The 14,849-nt window shown below is 52.5% G+C and overlaps 1 protein-coding gene across 6 annotated transcripts in view; it reads right to left on the bottom strand.

Moving 5' to 3' along the window:
- SMARCC2 (SWI/SNF related BAF chromatin remodeling complex subunit C2) overlaps nt 1-14,849 on the bottom strand; it is a 254,922-nt gene that overhangs the window by 10,915 nt on the left and 229,158 nt on the right. The gene's annotated exons all lie outside the window — the stretch shown is intronic.

Raw genomic sequence — 14,849 nt, 5'->3', positions numbered from 1 at the left:
TCGGCCAACTCTGAAGTCCAGAGCACTCTGGAAGAGGTTTTCTTCCAGGATATCTTTGCACTTGGCCGCATTCATCTTTCCTTCAATTGCAACCAGTCATTCTGTCCCTGCAGCTGAAAAACACCCCCATAGCATTATGGTGCCACCACCATGTTTCACTGTTGGGATTGTATTGGGCAGGTGATGAGCAGTGCCTGGTTTTCTCCACACATACCGCTTAGAATTATCACCAAAACATTCTACCTTCGTCTTATCAGACCAGAGAATGTTATTTCTCATAGTCTGGGAGTCCTTAATGTGTTTTTTTTTCCAAACTCTATGTGGGCTTTCATAGGGCTTGGACTGAGGAGAGGCTTCCGTCGGACCACTCTGCCATAAAGGCCAGACTTGTGGAGGGCTGCAGTGATAGTTGACTTTGTGCAACTTTCTCCCATCTCCCTACTGCATCTCTGGAGCTGAGCCACAGTGATCTTGGGGTTCTTCTTTACCTCTCTCACCAAAGCGCTTCTCCCATGATTGCTCAGCTTGGCTGGACGGCCAGGTCTAGGAAAAGTTCTGGTGGAACCAAACTTCTTCCATTTAATGATTATGGAGGCCACTGTGCTCTTACGAACCCAGAGTACTGCAGAAATTCTTTTGTAACCTTGAACAGATCTGTGCCTTGCCACAATTCTGTTTCTGAGCTCCTTGGGCAGTTCCTTTGACCTCATGATTCTCATTTGGTCTGACATGCACTGTGAGCTGAGGTCTTATATAGACAGGTGTGTGCCTTTCCAAATCAAGTCCTATCAGTTTAATTAAACACAGCTGGACTCCAATGAAGGAGTAGAACCATCTCAAGGAGGATCACAAGGAAATGGACAGCATGTGACTTAAATACAAGTGTCTGAGAAAAGGGTCTGAATACTTAAGACCATGTGATTTCAGTTTTTCTTGTTTAATAAATTTGCAAAAAAATCTATATTTGTTTTTTACTGTCAAGATGGGGTGCAGAGTGTAGATTAATGAGAAAAAAAACAAACGGATTTTTGTGTACTCACCGTAAAATCGTTTTCTCTTAGCCATCAGCCATCATTGGCGGACACAGGACCATGGGTGTTATGCTGCCTATCCATAGGAGGACACTAAGTAGATGCAAAAGCATAGCTGCTCCTCTGCAGTATACACCCCCTGGCCGGGACAGGCAACCTCAGTTTTAGTATACAAGCAGTAGGAGAAAAAGCCAGTAAAAACTTATCTCAACAGAGGAACATGAGAAAAAAAAAAAAAAAAGTCATAACCAAATAAGGTACTGAGAGAACCAAGGCCCAACAGGGCAACAGGGTGGGTGCTGTGTCCCCCAATGATGGCTAAGAGAAAATTTTACGATAAGTACACAAAAATCCGTTTTTCTCTGACGCCTCATTGGGGGACACAGGACCATGGGACGTCCTAAAGCAGTCCAAGGGTGGGAAAAATAAAAACAAGACAACGCAACCCAAGGACTAGGAACCAGTCCCAGACAGCCTGGAGCATCTACTGAGAGAAGGTCCTCTACTGTCGTTTGCAGAATTATTTATTAGTCCTACCCAGATTTGCCTCAGCTGAAAACCTGGGTATGGACTCTGTAATGCTTTGAAAACGTATGTAGGCTAGACCAGGTCGCAGTCTTACACACCTGTTCCACTGAAGCCTGATGCCGAATGGCCCACGAAGCGCCAACTGCTCGCGTGGAATGAGCCCGCAGCCCACTAGGAATGGGCTTGGGTTGCATGCGGTAGACTTCCTGGATCGCGGAGCGAATCCAGAGAGCCAGAGTCGCCTTTGAAGCTGCCTGTCCCTTCTTAGGCCCCTCAGGAATGACGAACAAAGAGTCCGTTTTCCTAAAGGGGGATGTCCTGGAAATGTAATATCTGAGAGCTCTGACGAGGTCTAACGAATGCAGAGACCTTTCCACCCTATGAACTGGGTGTGGACAAAAGGAAGGCAGAACAATGTCCTCGTTCAAATGAAACGGGGTAGGAACCTTTGGAAGAAAATCTGGAAGGGGGCGCAGAACCACCTTGTCCTGGTGAAAAAACAGAAAAAAAACTCTCGGCAAGAGAGTGCTGCTAACTCCTAAACCTGTCTGATGGACGTAATTGTCACCAGGAACATTACCTTCCAGGACAGAAGAGCAAGGGAGGATTCCTTGAGAGGTTCAAAGGGGGACCTCTGGAGACCGTCCAGAACGAGATTGAGGTCCCATGGGTCCAGTGGCCGTTTGTACGGGGGAACTAGATGGGAAAACGCCCTGGAGGAAGGTCTTGACCTGCGGTTTTTGAGCCAGGCGGCATTGGTAGAAGATTGAGAGCGCTGAGAGCTGCCCTTTAAGGGAACGGAGAGCCGACCTGCAGAAAATCGAGAATTCTGGGGATGGCCAGAGGCAGAGGCTGGACGTTAGTTTCCCTGGACCAAGAAAGGAAGATTTTCCACGTACGGTGGTAAATGCGGGATGAAGCAGGTTTTCGGGCACTGATCATGGTGGAGATAACCGCGGGGGAGAATCCTGCTCTTGTTAATACCCAGGTCTCCATGGCCATGCCGTCAGCTTCAGGGCTCTGGAGTTCTGGTGGGAAATGGACCCTTGGGTCAGCAAGTCTGGGATGTCTGGAAGGCGACACGGTACGTCTACGAGCATTTGTACTAATTCGGCGTACCAGGCGCGCCTGGGCTAGTCCGGTGCTATCAGTATCACCGGGACTCCCTCTGCCTTGATTTTCCTGATTACCCGCGGCAGCAGAGGTAGAGGTGGAAATATGTAAGGCAGGCGGAAGTGGTGCCAGGAGCAGACTAGAGCATCCGCGCCGATGGACTGCGGATCGCGTGACCTGGCTATGAACGCGGGTACCTTTGCTTTCAACCTTGAGGCCATTAGATCCACGTCTGGTGTACCCCAGCGAGTGCAGATGTGTGGGAACACTTCTGGGTGGAGAGACCACTCTCCGGCGGCCAGGCCTTGGCGACTTAGCAGTCTGCTGACCAGTCCTCTACTCCCGGTATGTGTACCCCTGATATCACTGACCCTGTCGATTTGGCCCAGCTGAGGATCCTGTGGACCTCGAGATAAGCTGCCTTGCTGCAGGTGTCTCCCTGCAGATTGATGTAGGCTACAGCTGTCACATTGTCCGATTGGACTCGAATCTGATGAGCCGCTAGCAGAGGGCAGAACGCCCTGAGCGCGAGGAAGATCGCGCAGATTTCCAGGATGTTTATGGGTAGGGAAGACTCCTGGGGCGTCTAACGTCCTTGAGCAGTGTGGTGCCGGTACACTGCTCCCCAGCCTAGGAGCCTGGCGTCCGTGGTCAGGACCAGCCAGTTCACTGGGAGAAAAGATCTCCCCTTCGATAGGGATGAGGACCGAAGCCACCAGCGGAGTGCGTACCTGACTGAAGGCGTCAGGTGAAGATGTCTGTCCGGGGAGAAGGGGCTCTTGTCCCAGGCTGCTAGAAGGGCTAGCTGCAGTGGGCGGAGGTGCAGTTGAGCAAAGGGTACTGCTTCCATAGCCGCCACCATCCTGCCGTGCACCTTCATGCTGAATCGAATGGAGCGAGATGGAGGACGTAGAAGGCAGCGTACCGCTCATTGAAGAGCGATCGCCTTGTCCAGAGGGAGATGATCAAGCCCCGACGGGTGTCCAGGGACATGCCCAGGAAGGTGATGGATCGTGATGGGATCGGGGATGATTTGTCTAGCTTCACTAGCCACCCTAAGCGGGATAGGGTGTCCACAGTGATCTGTACGCTGGTTGAGCAGTCGCGGAAGGAGGGGGCCTTGATGAGGAGGCCGTCCAAGTAAGGGAGAACAACTACTGCCCTGGCGTGAAGGACGCTCATGGCGGCTGCCATGACTTTGGTGAAGACCCTTGGTGCGGTGGCAAGGCCGAAGGGTAGAGCAACGAATTGAAAGTGGGAGTCCTGAACTGCAAAGCGGAGGAACTTTTGGTGATCTGGGGCCATGGGTATGTGCAGGTACGCGTCCTTGATGTGTAAGGCGAGGAATTCCCCTTCAACCATGGATGCAATAATGGACCTTAGGGACTCCATTCTGAATCTCCGTACGTGCACATGTTTGTTCAGGTGTTTGAGGTCCAGGATGGGTCGAACTGACCCATCCTTTTTGGGGGCCACAAAGAGGTTGGAATAAAAACCCCTGAACTTCTCGTCGTCCAGGACAGGTATTATCACTCCTGCTGTTTGGAGCGAGTGGATTGCTGAGAAAAAAGCTTTGCGTCGTTTTCGAGTCTTTGGGGGGTTTGAGAGAAATAACCGACTCGGGGGTCGGGTCCTGGTAATCGGAAGACACAAGGTCTCACACCCATTTGTCGTCTGAGGCGGCAGCCCAGATGTGTCGAAAGAGCCACAGTCGACCTCCTACAATGAGTGTGTCTTCCGGGGCGTCGAAGGAGTCATGAGGGGGGAAAAACATCGTGGACGAGTCTCCCTAGTCCTGGACTGTTTCGGTCTAGGCTGCCATCATGAAGTGGGTTTCGGGGAGAGCTGAGAAGGTCGGTCCCTGCGTAGTCCGCAGCTGGTGGCGGGGACAGCACACGATGTCGACGAACCAATGAGTTCCGAAGAAGGAGTGGAACGGGGAATGTGGACGTCTGGTGAAGGTCGTCCTGGACTTCAGCAGTGGAAGGGAGGTGCTTTTTCCTCCCGTGGCGTCAGAAATGAGCTTGTCCAGACGTTCGCCAAAGCATCAATCTGGAAAAAGGGAAGGTCCGTGAGAGACTTCTTGGAGGCAGAGTCCGCTCGCCATTGTCGGAGCCAGAGAGCTCTGCGGATGGCTATGGTATTTGAGGCAGCAAACGCTGCGCAGGTAGCAGCGTCCATGGAGGCCTGCATGAGGTACTCCGCCGCAGCGGCAATTTGAGCTGTTACCTCTGTGAAGGTATGAGTGAACTGGGATTCCTCAAGCGAAGTGTTAAGGGATTCTGCCCAGACAGAGATCGCCTTTGCGACCCACACAGAGGCAAAGGGGGGCGAGAGGGAGGAACCCGCAGCCTCAAAAACAGAGCGGGCGAGGGTCTCCACCTGTCTGTCTGTCGGGTCCTTGATGGAGTAACCATCGGGTAAAGACAGGAGCGTCTTTGTGGCAAGGCGGGAGACCGGGGGGGTCGACCGAGGGTGGATCGGCCCAGCCCTTAGGGGCAGGTGAGGCAAAAGGGTACCGGGACTCCATGAGTTTTCGGTTACCGAAGCGCCTGTCAGGCTTCTCCCTTTGCTTTGTGAGGATAACCTGAAACTCTGGGTTATCAGCGAAAACCTTTCCTTGCCCTCTTAAAGGAGACCGCATGGTCAGTGGTAGTGGATGGGGGATCCTCCACATGCAGAGTTTGGTTGACTGCTGCTATAAGGGAGTCTATTGCAGTTTGATCATCTGGAGAGGATGAAACCAAGGAATCCTCCTGGTACAAACAGCATTCTCCCTCCTCCAGCTCTTCAGAAGCCGTGGAGCGTGTGGGAGAGCCTGCCCCGTGTGCTCCCGAGGGAGAGTCATGGGGGCCATGAGAGAGTGCTGGAGACACCCGGCCGTGTGCTCTTTTCCTGATCCCTGCAACCGGTGAAGCATGTGCCCGGATTACCTCAGAAGGATCCTCCATAGGGGTATCCTCAGGCTGCGTTCCGTCCAGGGGCCCAGAAGGGTGTGGAGGACGACATTGTATAGCCAGAACCAGGTTCTGTGACAGTTTTTCCATGGATTGGGACAGAAACTGTGCCTATTCCGGTGGGCTGGGTGCCCTAGGCTCTGGGCTGACTGTTGCACCGGTGGTGGCGGGGGGGTCTTGGGGGCCTATAGGGGCACAGGACTCACAGAGAGAAGAGGTGTGCTTGCGTGGTAGCTCAGCGTGGCAGGCAGTGCAGGCTGAATAATCTCTTAGTACCCTTAGAATTCTCCAAAAAAACGAATATAGATACCAAGGTAAAGTATAATCATCAAAAACCGAAAATTCCTATTACCTTAAAAACATAGTCTTTATTTTTTATTGGACACAGAGTACATACATACATAAAGTGATAAAAATGTATTAAACTGATTTTTGAAAAGAAAAGGTGAGAAAAATAATTAATCCTTCTCTCACCATTCCTTACATACGGGGGTCGGCGTCCTAATTGACCATGACGCCCCCGTTCCTCGTCGACTGTCGTCCTAAACTGATCCTCCACTCACTCTGAAGAAGATATCCAGTGTGTCTAAATAACAGTGGGTAAGGTGCAACACCAAAGATAAAGCCCACAAGATTATATGCAAACATAGATTGTGCAAAGGAGGGAGTTAAGTCGTCACTAATCATCAGTCGCAGACTAGTAGGGATGGGCCAGACTACGTCCTCAAGTCGACACACAACGATTATCAAATATTGATTTAAGCTGTTTTACGTCCAGGATTCATCCTACGCGTTTCGCCCCATTAATTAGCAAATAGGGGCTCATCAGGGATATAACAGCATGGATCCTTGAAACACACAGCTTCAAACCATAATAGAGTCGCACCAGGACCAATAGATAATATGGTACATCCTCCAAAAAAAGAGAATTTTGTTTACTTACCGTAAATTCTTTTTCTTATAGTTCCGTATTGGGAGACCCAGACATTGGGTGTATCGCTTCTGCCTCCGGAGGACACACAAAGTACTACACTAAAAAGTGTAGCTCCTCCCTCTGAGCTTATACACCCCCTGGATAACCAAATATAGCCAGTTTAGTGCAAAAGCTGAAGTAGAATAGCCACCCACAAGTAGAGATAGAGCAAGAACCGGAACAACCGGAGCCTCTGTCGACAACAGCCGGTGATAACACGCGGAACGAGAAACTGCCAATAGGCAACAGGGAGGGTGCTGGGTCTCCCAATACGGAACTATAAGAAAAAGAATTTACGGTAAGTAAACAAAATTCTCTTTTTCTTTATCGTTCCTATGGGAGACCCAGACATTGGGACGTCTCAAAGCAGTCCATGGGTGGGAATAAACAGAAAACTGAGAAGTAGGCGAAACCTAACTTCACAAATGGGCGACAGCCGCCTGAAGGATGCGTCCGCCCAAGCTCGCATCTGCCGAAGCATGAGCATGCACTTGGTAGTGCTTCTAAAAGGTATGCAGACTAGTCCAAGTGGCAGCCTGACAGACCTGCTGAGCCGTAGCCTGGTGCCTGAAAGGCCAAGAGGCACCAACAGCTCTGGTCGAGTGTGCCTTGATCCCCGGCGGGGGAGGCACTTGAGTACACTGGTAGGCATGGGAAATGACCGACCTAATCCAACGAGCTAAGGTCGGCTTAGAAGCCGAGAGGCCCTTACGCCGACCTGTGGTCAGCACAAAAAGAGAGGTGCACCGCCTAAGAACAGCGGTGCGAGACACATAGATCCGGAGCGCCCGCACCAGATCCAGAGTATGCAACGCTTTTTCAAAGCGATGAACAGGAGCCGGACAAAAGGAAGACAGGGAAATGTCCTGGTTAAGGTGGAAAGGAGAAACCACCTTAGGGAGAAAGTCCGGAGTCGGACGGAGAACCACCTTGTCTTGAAAAACCAAAAAAGGTGACTCCGAAGAGAGCGCAGCCAAATCAGAGACTCTCCTGAGGGAAGTTATGGCCACTAGAAAGACCACTTTCTGTGAAAGACGAGACCAAGAAACCTCCCTAAGAGGCTCAAAGGGGGGTTTCTGCGAAGCCGTGAGGACCAGATTAAGGTCCCATGGATCCAAAGGCCGCCGGTAAGGCGGAACGATGTGAGATGCGCCCTGCATGAAGGTGCGCACCTGAGCCAGCCGGGCGATACGCCGCTGGAACAACGCTGACAGAGCCGAGACCTGTCCCTTGAGGGAATTGAGGGATAGTCCTAGCTGCAGACCGGACTGTAGAAAGGACAGGAGGGTCGGCAAGGAAAAAGGCCAAGGAGCATGGCCGGAAGAGCGACACCAGGACAGGAAAATTCTCCAGGTCCTGTGATAGATTTTGGCCAAGGAATACTTCCGAGCCCGAGTCATAGTGGAGATGACTTAGGAGGGATACCAGAAGTCGTCAAGATCCAGGACTCAAGAGCCACGCCGTCAATCTGAGAGCCGCAGAATTGTGGCGGAAAAACGGACCTTGTGAGAGAAGGTCTGGACGGTCCGGGAGATGCCACTGCACCTCTACGGACAGATGGAGCAGGTCTGGGTACCAAGCTCGCCTGGGCCAGTCTGGAGCAATGAGGATGACCCGACGGTCCTCCATTCTCATCTTGCGCAGGATTCTGGGCAAGAGAGCTAGAGGGGGAAACACGTAAGACAGACGAAACTGGGACCAATCTTGGACCAGCGCGTCCGCTGCAAAGGCCTGAGGATCGTGGGAGCGAAGATCCACTTCCGGAGTGCCCCACTTGCGGCAGATTGACCGAAAACACTGCCGGATGCAGAGCCCACTCGCCGCTGTCCACGGTTTGACGGCTGAGATAATCTGCCTCCCAGTTTTCCACGCCTGGGATGTGGACTGCGGATATGGTGGACATGGAGTCCTCCGCCCATTGAAGGATGCGTTGAACCTCCAAACATTGCCAGGCGGCTGCGCGTCCCGCCCTGGTGGTTGATGTAGGCAACCGCTGTCGCGTTGTCTGACTGGACTCGAATGTGCTTGCCCGCCAACAGGTGGTGAAAGGCTAAGAGAGCTAGAAGCACAGCTCTGATTTCCAGCACATTGATCGAGAGGGCTGATTCGGACGGAGTCCAAGTGCCCTGCGCTCTGTGGTGGAGATATACTGCTCCCCAGCCGGATAGACTGGCATCCGTGGTGAGGATCACCCAGGACGGGGCCAGGAAGGAGCGTCCCTGAGACAGAGAGAGGGGCCGAAGCCACCACTGAAGGGAGCCCCTGGTCTGTGGCGACAGAGCCACTAACCTGTGCAAGGAGGAAGTCCGCTTGTCCCAACAGCGGAGAATGTCCAGCTGCAGAGGACGCAGATGGAACTGGGCAAAGGGAACCGCTTCCATTGACGCCACCATCTGACCCAGCAACTGCATTAGGTGCCTGATGGAATGACGGCGGGGCCTCAGCAAAGACCGCCAGTGGAGGGACTGCTGTTTGAATAAGGGCATCTTCACAAGTGCCGGCAGAGTCTCGAATTGCATCCCTAGGGACGTGAGCTTCTGGGTTGGAGTCAGAGTGGACTTGGGCAGAATGACAAGCCACCCGAATTGGACTAGAGTGGCGAGAGTGAGCGAGACACTCCGCTGACAGTCTGCACTGGATGAAGCCTTAACTAGAAGGTCGTCCAGGCAAAGGGATCTGCAAACCCCTGGAGGTGCAGAACCGCAACCACTGCTGCCATGACCTTGGTGAATACTCGAGGGGCCGTGGCTAACCCGAAGGGGAGAGACACTAATTGGAAATGTTCCTTTCCGATTGCAAAACGTAGCCAACGCTGGTGAGAAACTGCAATTGGCACATGCAGATAGGCATCTCTGATGTCGATGGATGCTAGGAAATCTCCTTGGGTCATTGAGGCAATGACTGATCGCAGAGACTCCATGCGAAAAAGCCGCACCTGAACATGCTTGTTAAGAAGCTTGAGATCCAGGATGGGCCGGAAGGAACAGTCCTTTTTGGGGACTAGGAAGAGATTTGAGTAGAAACCTCTGAACCGTTTCCGGGCGGAAACCGGTACAATTACTCCGTTGGCCTGCAAGGATGCCACGGCCTGTGAGAAGGCGGCGGCCTTGGAGCAGGGGGGAGTTGACAGAAAAAATCTGTTTGGCGGGCTGGAAGAGAATTCTATCCTGTAGCCGTGGGAGATGATATCCCGCACCCACTGATCGGAGACGTGTTGAAACCACACGTCGCCAAAGTGGGAGAGCCTGCCACCGACCAAGGACGTTGCTGGCGCGGCCAGATAGTCAAGAGGAGGCTGCCTTAGTGGCAGCAGCTCCTGCGGTCTTCTGAGGACGCGGCTTCGTGCGCCAGTTGGGTTTTTGGTCCTTGGCTGAGTTAGTGGACGAGGCCGAGGGCTTAGATGATGACCAGTTGGAGGAACGAAAAGAACGAAACCTCGACTGGTTCCTGCCCTGGACAGGTTTCCTGGTTTTAGTTTGTGGCATGGAAGTACTCTTCCCGCCAGTAGCTTCCTTAATAATTTCATCCAGTTGTTCACCGAACAGCCTGGACCCAGCAAATGGGAGTCCAGCAAGGTACTTCTTTGAAGAAGCATCTGCCTTCCACTCTCGAAGCCACAAGATCCTGCGGAAAGCGAGAGAATTAGCCGAAGCCACCGCAGTGCGGTAAAGAAGCCTCCAGCATGGTAGACATGGCACAGGATGAAAAGGCTGAAGCCTGGAAGTTAAGGCAACCATTTCGGGCATAGAGTCCCTGGTGAGGGAGAACGAAGCCCCTGCCGCCTCATATACAGATTTGGCCAGAAGGTCAACCTGGTGGTCAGTGGAATCCTTAAGTGAGGTGCCATCAGCCACTGATACAACTGTCCGGGCTGAGAGTCTAGACACCGGAGGGTCTACCTTTGGTGAATGAGCCCACTCCTTGACCACCTCTGGTGGAAACGGTCATCAGAACCACGCTTTGGGAAGCGTCTGTCAGGACAGGCCCTAGGCTTGGTCACAGTGGCCTGAAAACTGGAGTGGTTAAAGAACACACTCCTTGTTCCCTTAGGCAAGATAAACTGGTGCTTTTCTGCCAAAGAGGGTTGCTCCTCTGATACAGGCGGATTGAGGTCCAGTACAGAATTAATGGACGCAATCAAAGCACTAACATCTGTGTCACTTTCGGACAGATCAATGGGGCAGGAGGTAGCGTCCGAGCCCCCAGTAAAGGCATCCTCCTCGTCCTGCGAGTCAGCTCGTGAATCAGAGCCGCGGGACGAGGAAGGAGAGGGGACCCTGCGTCTCCTTCTAGGAGGACGGGGTCTGAGACCAGATGAAGAATCCTCTGTGAGCTCTGCTGAGCGAGCCGTAGCAGCAGAGGCGCCATGAGAAGGGGGCTGATGCATGCTCAGCAGAGTCCGGGACAGCTGTCCCATGGAGTCGGCAAAAGACTGGGAGATAGACTTAGAGAAGGATTCTACCCAAGCCGGGGGTTCAGCCACCGGAGCCGGAGCAGCCGGAGGGACCACTGGGGATGAGACTCCAGGCTGAGGCACCACCATGTGAGAGCAGGCATCACAATGTGGATATGTGCTCGGTACAGGCAGTACGAGCCTACATGCAGTGCATATTGAGTACAGCCTTGCAGCCTTGCTCCTCGTGTGAGACATGCTGCTGAAGTGGGGGCTCTGAGCCAGAATGACCCCCAAAGAGTATATAAGCAGGTCCACAACCGAAGGTTGTGGCTTACCAGACCGTTTGACATTGGGACGTCTCTGTGCCCTCCAGATCCCACAGCCCGGACCCCCAGAGAGATGCTGCAGCCAGCACCGATCGCTGTGCAGACATGGCATAAGAACGCTGATAAAATGGCGCCGGAGCTAGGAGAGGGGGCGGGGCCTACTCTAAGAGCGGGATCCGGAGGGCCAAGGAGCTTTACAGGGGAGGGAATATTTCCTCAGAGAGGAGTGTCCCTCCCCTGTGCCGAACGGCCGCTGGGCGGAGCCGCACTGTCCCTCTGCATGATTGACATGCAGGGGCAGTGAAATCGAAACTAGGCCTCAGGCGAAGCCGGGGCCTAAATTTAACTATGCGGCCGGCGCGCAGGCACCATCGGCGCGGTTCTCAGGTGAAAACCAGAGAACCGGCCGGAAATGTCAGAATAGATACACAGCCCACTCTCCCCAACAATAAAGTACAAGGGACCCCCCGAAAATAACGTCTCAGATACTTAGCTTGTGAGACGCAGGGTTTCAAGTCCCTGGGGATGAGTGCTCCGTCTGGCAGGATCCTGAAGGGCTGCGGATGGAGACCGGTCTCCTGCAAGGCAGGGAGAACCGTGCTGGCTCCCACTTCAAGCCAGAGCCCGAGGGATGGTGAAGGAGCGCGGCATGTAAGGCTCCAGCCCTGAAATCAACCTTAACAACACCGCCGACACAGTGGGGTGAGAAGGGACATGCCGGGAGTCCAGGCTTGGACCCGCTTTTCTTCAAACTCTTTCCAAAAATCAGAATCAGATGAGAATGCATGTGTGGATGTGTGCCTCCTGAACACAAAGCATTGAACTGGCTATATTTGGTTATCCAGGGGGTTTATATGCTCAGAGGGAGGAGCTACACTTTTTAGTGTAGTACTTTGTGTGTCCTCCGGAGGCAGAAGCTATACACCCAATGTCTGGGTCTCCCATAGGAACGATAAAGAAACACTAATACTATAACACCACTTGATGCACCTGGTAGCTTGTTGCTGAACGTACAGTCTAAATCAGGTTCAGGCTAACTTGCCGCAATAGACAAATTCATGCATCCAGAAAATAAGTCATATGGAGTATGCAACCCAGGCTTTCAAAGCATAATACAAGCAGAGTCCTTAGATACCGTTCAAGCCCTCTTAATAGCATCAAGGAGAAAATCCCCAGGTAACGGTATGTACTCCATCTGGGCGTTCATTTGTACCCTTAGAATTCTGCATGCTCCTAATAGGAGTATGCCAGGAGGGGGAGCAATGCTCAGCAGAGCTACAAGTGAAGCAAGTACCTCACCAGAATCAGCCGATGGCCCTGCGTCCCCAGGAAGGAGTAAGTTCTGTGGAGAACTTCGCACGCTTTCCTGGGGAAGGGGGCGGGCTTATCGCGGCCAGCCGGGGTCGGGGCTTAGCGCTAAAAGAGCGCCAAGAAGAAGTTGGTATGCCCTCCTGCTGTCGGTAGCAAAAAACGGCGGGAAGGGAGCTTCTGTGACAGTTTTTCTCCCCTTCCCTCCAGTCAGCACACAGCTTGGTGGATTATCTCTGCCGGCTTTCCTGCAATCAGAGCACGCAGCTAGAGCAAATAAGCAGAGCAAATAAACAGTGTGAGTTCCTCAGCTCTGGGCCCTCCCCCCGCCACCGGTAAATTATCTGTGCAGGATTTTCTGCAAACAGGGAGGGACTTCCCCCCACCTCCAGCCAGCACGCAGCTAAAGAAAAAAGAGAATTTTGTTTACTTACCGTAAATTCTTTTTCTTATAGTTACGTATTGGGAGACCCAGACCATGGGTGTTTAGCTTCTGCCTCCGGAGGACACACAAAGTACTACACTTAAAAGTGTAGCTCCTCCCTCTGAGCTTATACACCCCCTGGTGAGCCAGTCCCAGCCAGTTTAGTGCAAAAGCTGAAGGAGAATAGCCACCCACAAGTAGAACAGAGCAAGAGCCGGAACAACCAGAGACTCTGTCCACGACAACAGCCGGTGATAACACACGGAACAAGAAATTGCCAACAGGCAACAGGGAGGGTGCTGGGTCTCCCAATACGGAACTATAAGAAAAAGAATTTACGGTAAATAAACAAAATTCTCTTTTTCTTTATCGTTCCTTTGGGAGACCCAGACCATGGGACGTTTCAAAGCAGTCCCTGGGTGGGAATAAACAGAAAGAAGGGAATTTTGTTTACTTACCGTAAATTCCTTTTCTTCTAGCTCCAATTGGGAGACCCAGACCATGGGTGTATAGCTTCTGCCTCCGGAGGACACACAAAGTACTACACCAAAAGTGTAGCTCCTCCCTCCGAGCATATACACCCCCTGGATGACAAATCCAACCAGTTTAGTGCAAAAGCTGAAGCAGGACATCCACCCATAAGTAGAGAAAGAGTAAAACCCGGAATAACCGGAACCTCTGTCTACAACAACAGCCGGTGAAAACACACGGAACAAGAAAACTGCCAACAGGCAACAGGGAGGGTGCTGGGTCTCCCATGTCGGAACTATAAGAAAAAGAATTTACGGTAAGTAAACAAAATTCTCTTTTTCTTCATCGTTCCTTATGGGAGACCCAGACCATGGGAAGTCTCAAAGCAGTCCATGGGTGGGAAATAAACAGAAAACTGAGAAGTAGGCAAAACCTAACTTCACAAATGGGCGACAGCCGCCTGAAGGATGCGTCTGCCCAAGCTCGCATCTGCCGAAGCATGAGCATGCACTTGGTAGTGCTTCGAAAAGGTGTGCAGACTAGACCAAGTGGCAGCCTGACAGACCTGCTGAGCCGTAGCCTGGTGCCTGAAAGCCCAAGAGGCACCGACAGCTCTGGTCGAGTGTGCCTTGATCCCCGGCGGGGGAGGCACCTGAGTACACTGGTAGGCATCGGATATGGCCGACCTAATCCAACGAGCTAGGGTTGGTTTAGAAGCCGAGAGACCCTTGCGCTGACCTGTGGTCAGCACAAAAAGAGAGGTGCACCGCCTAAGAACAGCGGTGTGTGACACATAGATCCGGAGCGCCCGCACCAGATCTAAAGTATGCAACGCTTTCTCAAAGCGATGCACAGGAACCGGACAAAAGGAAGGCAATGAAATGTCCTGGTTAAGGTGGAAAGGAGACACCACCTTAGAGAGAAAGTCCTGAGTCGGACGGAGAACCACTTTGTCTTGGTGAAAAAAACAAAAAGGGTGACTCCGAAGAGAGCGCAGCCAAATCAGAGCCTCTCCTGAGAGAAGTTATGGCCACCAGAAAGACCACTTTCTGTGAAAGACAAAACAAAGAAAACCTCCCAAAGAGGCTCAAAGGGGGGTTTGTGTAAGGCCGTGAGGACCAGATTGAGGTCCCAGGGATCCAGAGGCCGTCGGTAAGGCGGAATGATGAGAGATGCGCCCTGCATGAAGGTGCGCACCTGAGCCAGTCGGGCGATACGCCGCTGGAACAACACTGACAGAGCAGAGACCTGTCCCTTGAGGGAATTGAGGGAGAGTCCTAGCTGCAGACCGGACTGTAGAAAGGACAGGATGGTCGGCAAGG

Source organism: Anomaloglossus baeobatrachus, chromosome 2 (genome assembly GCF_048569485.1).
Source record: "Anomaloglossus baeobatrachus isolate aAnoBae1 chromosome 2, aAnoBae1.hap1, whole genome shotgun sequence".
Taxonomy (NCBI): domain Eukaryota; kingdom Metazoa; phylum Chordata; class Amphibia; order Anura; family Aromobatidae; genus Anomaloglossus; species Anomaloglossus baeobatrachus.
Note: the sequence above shows the minus strand (reverse complement) of the source record. Positions and strands in the feature narration are given on the sequence as shown.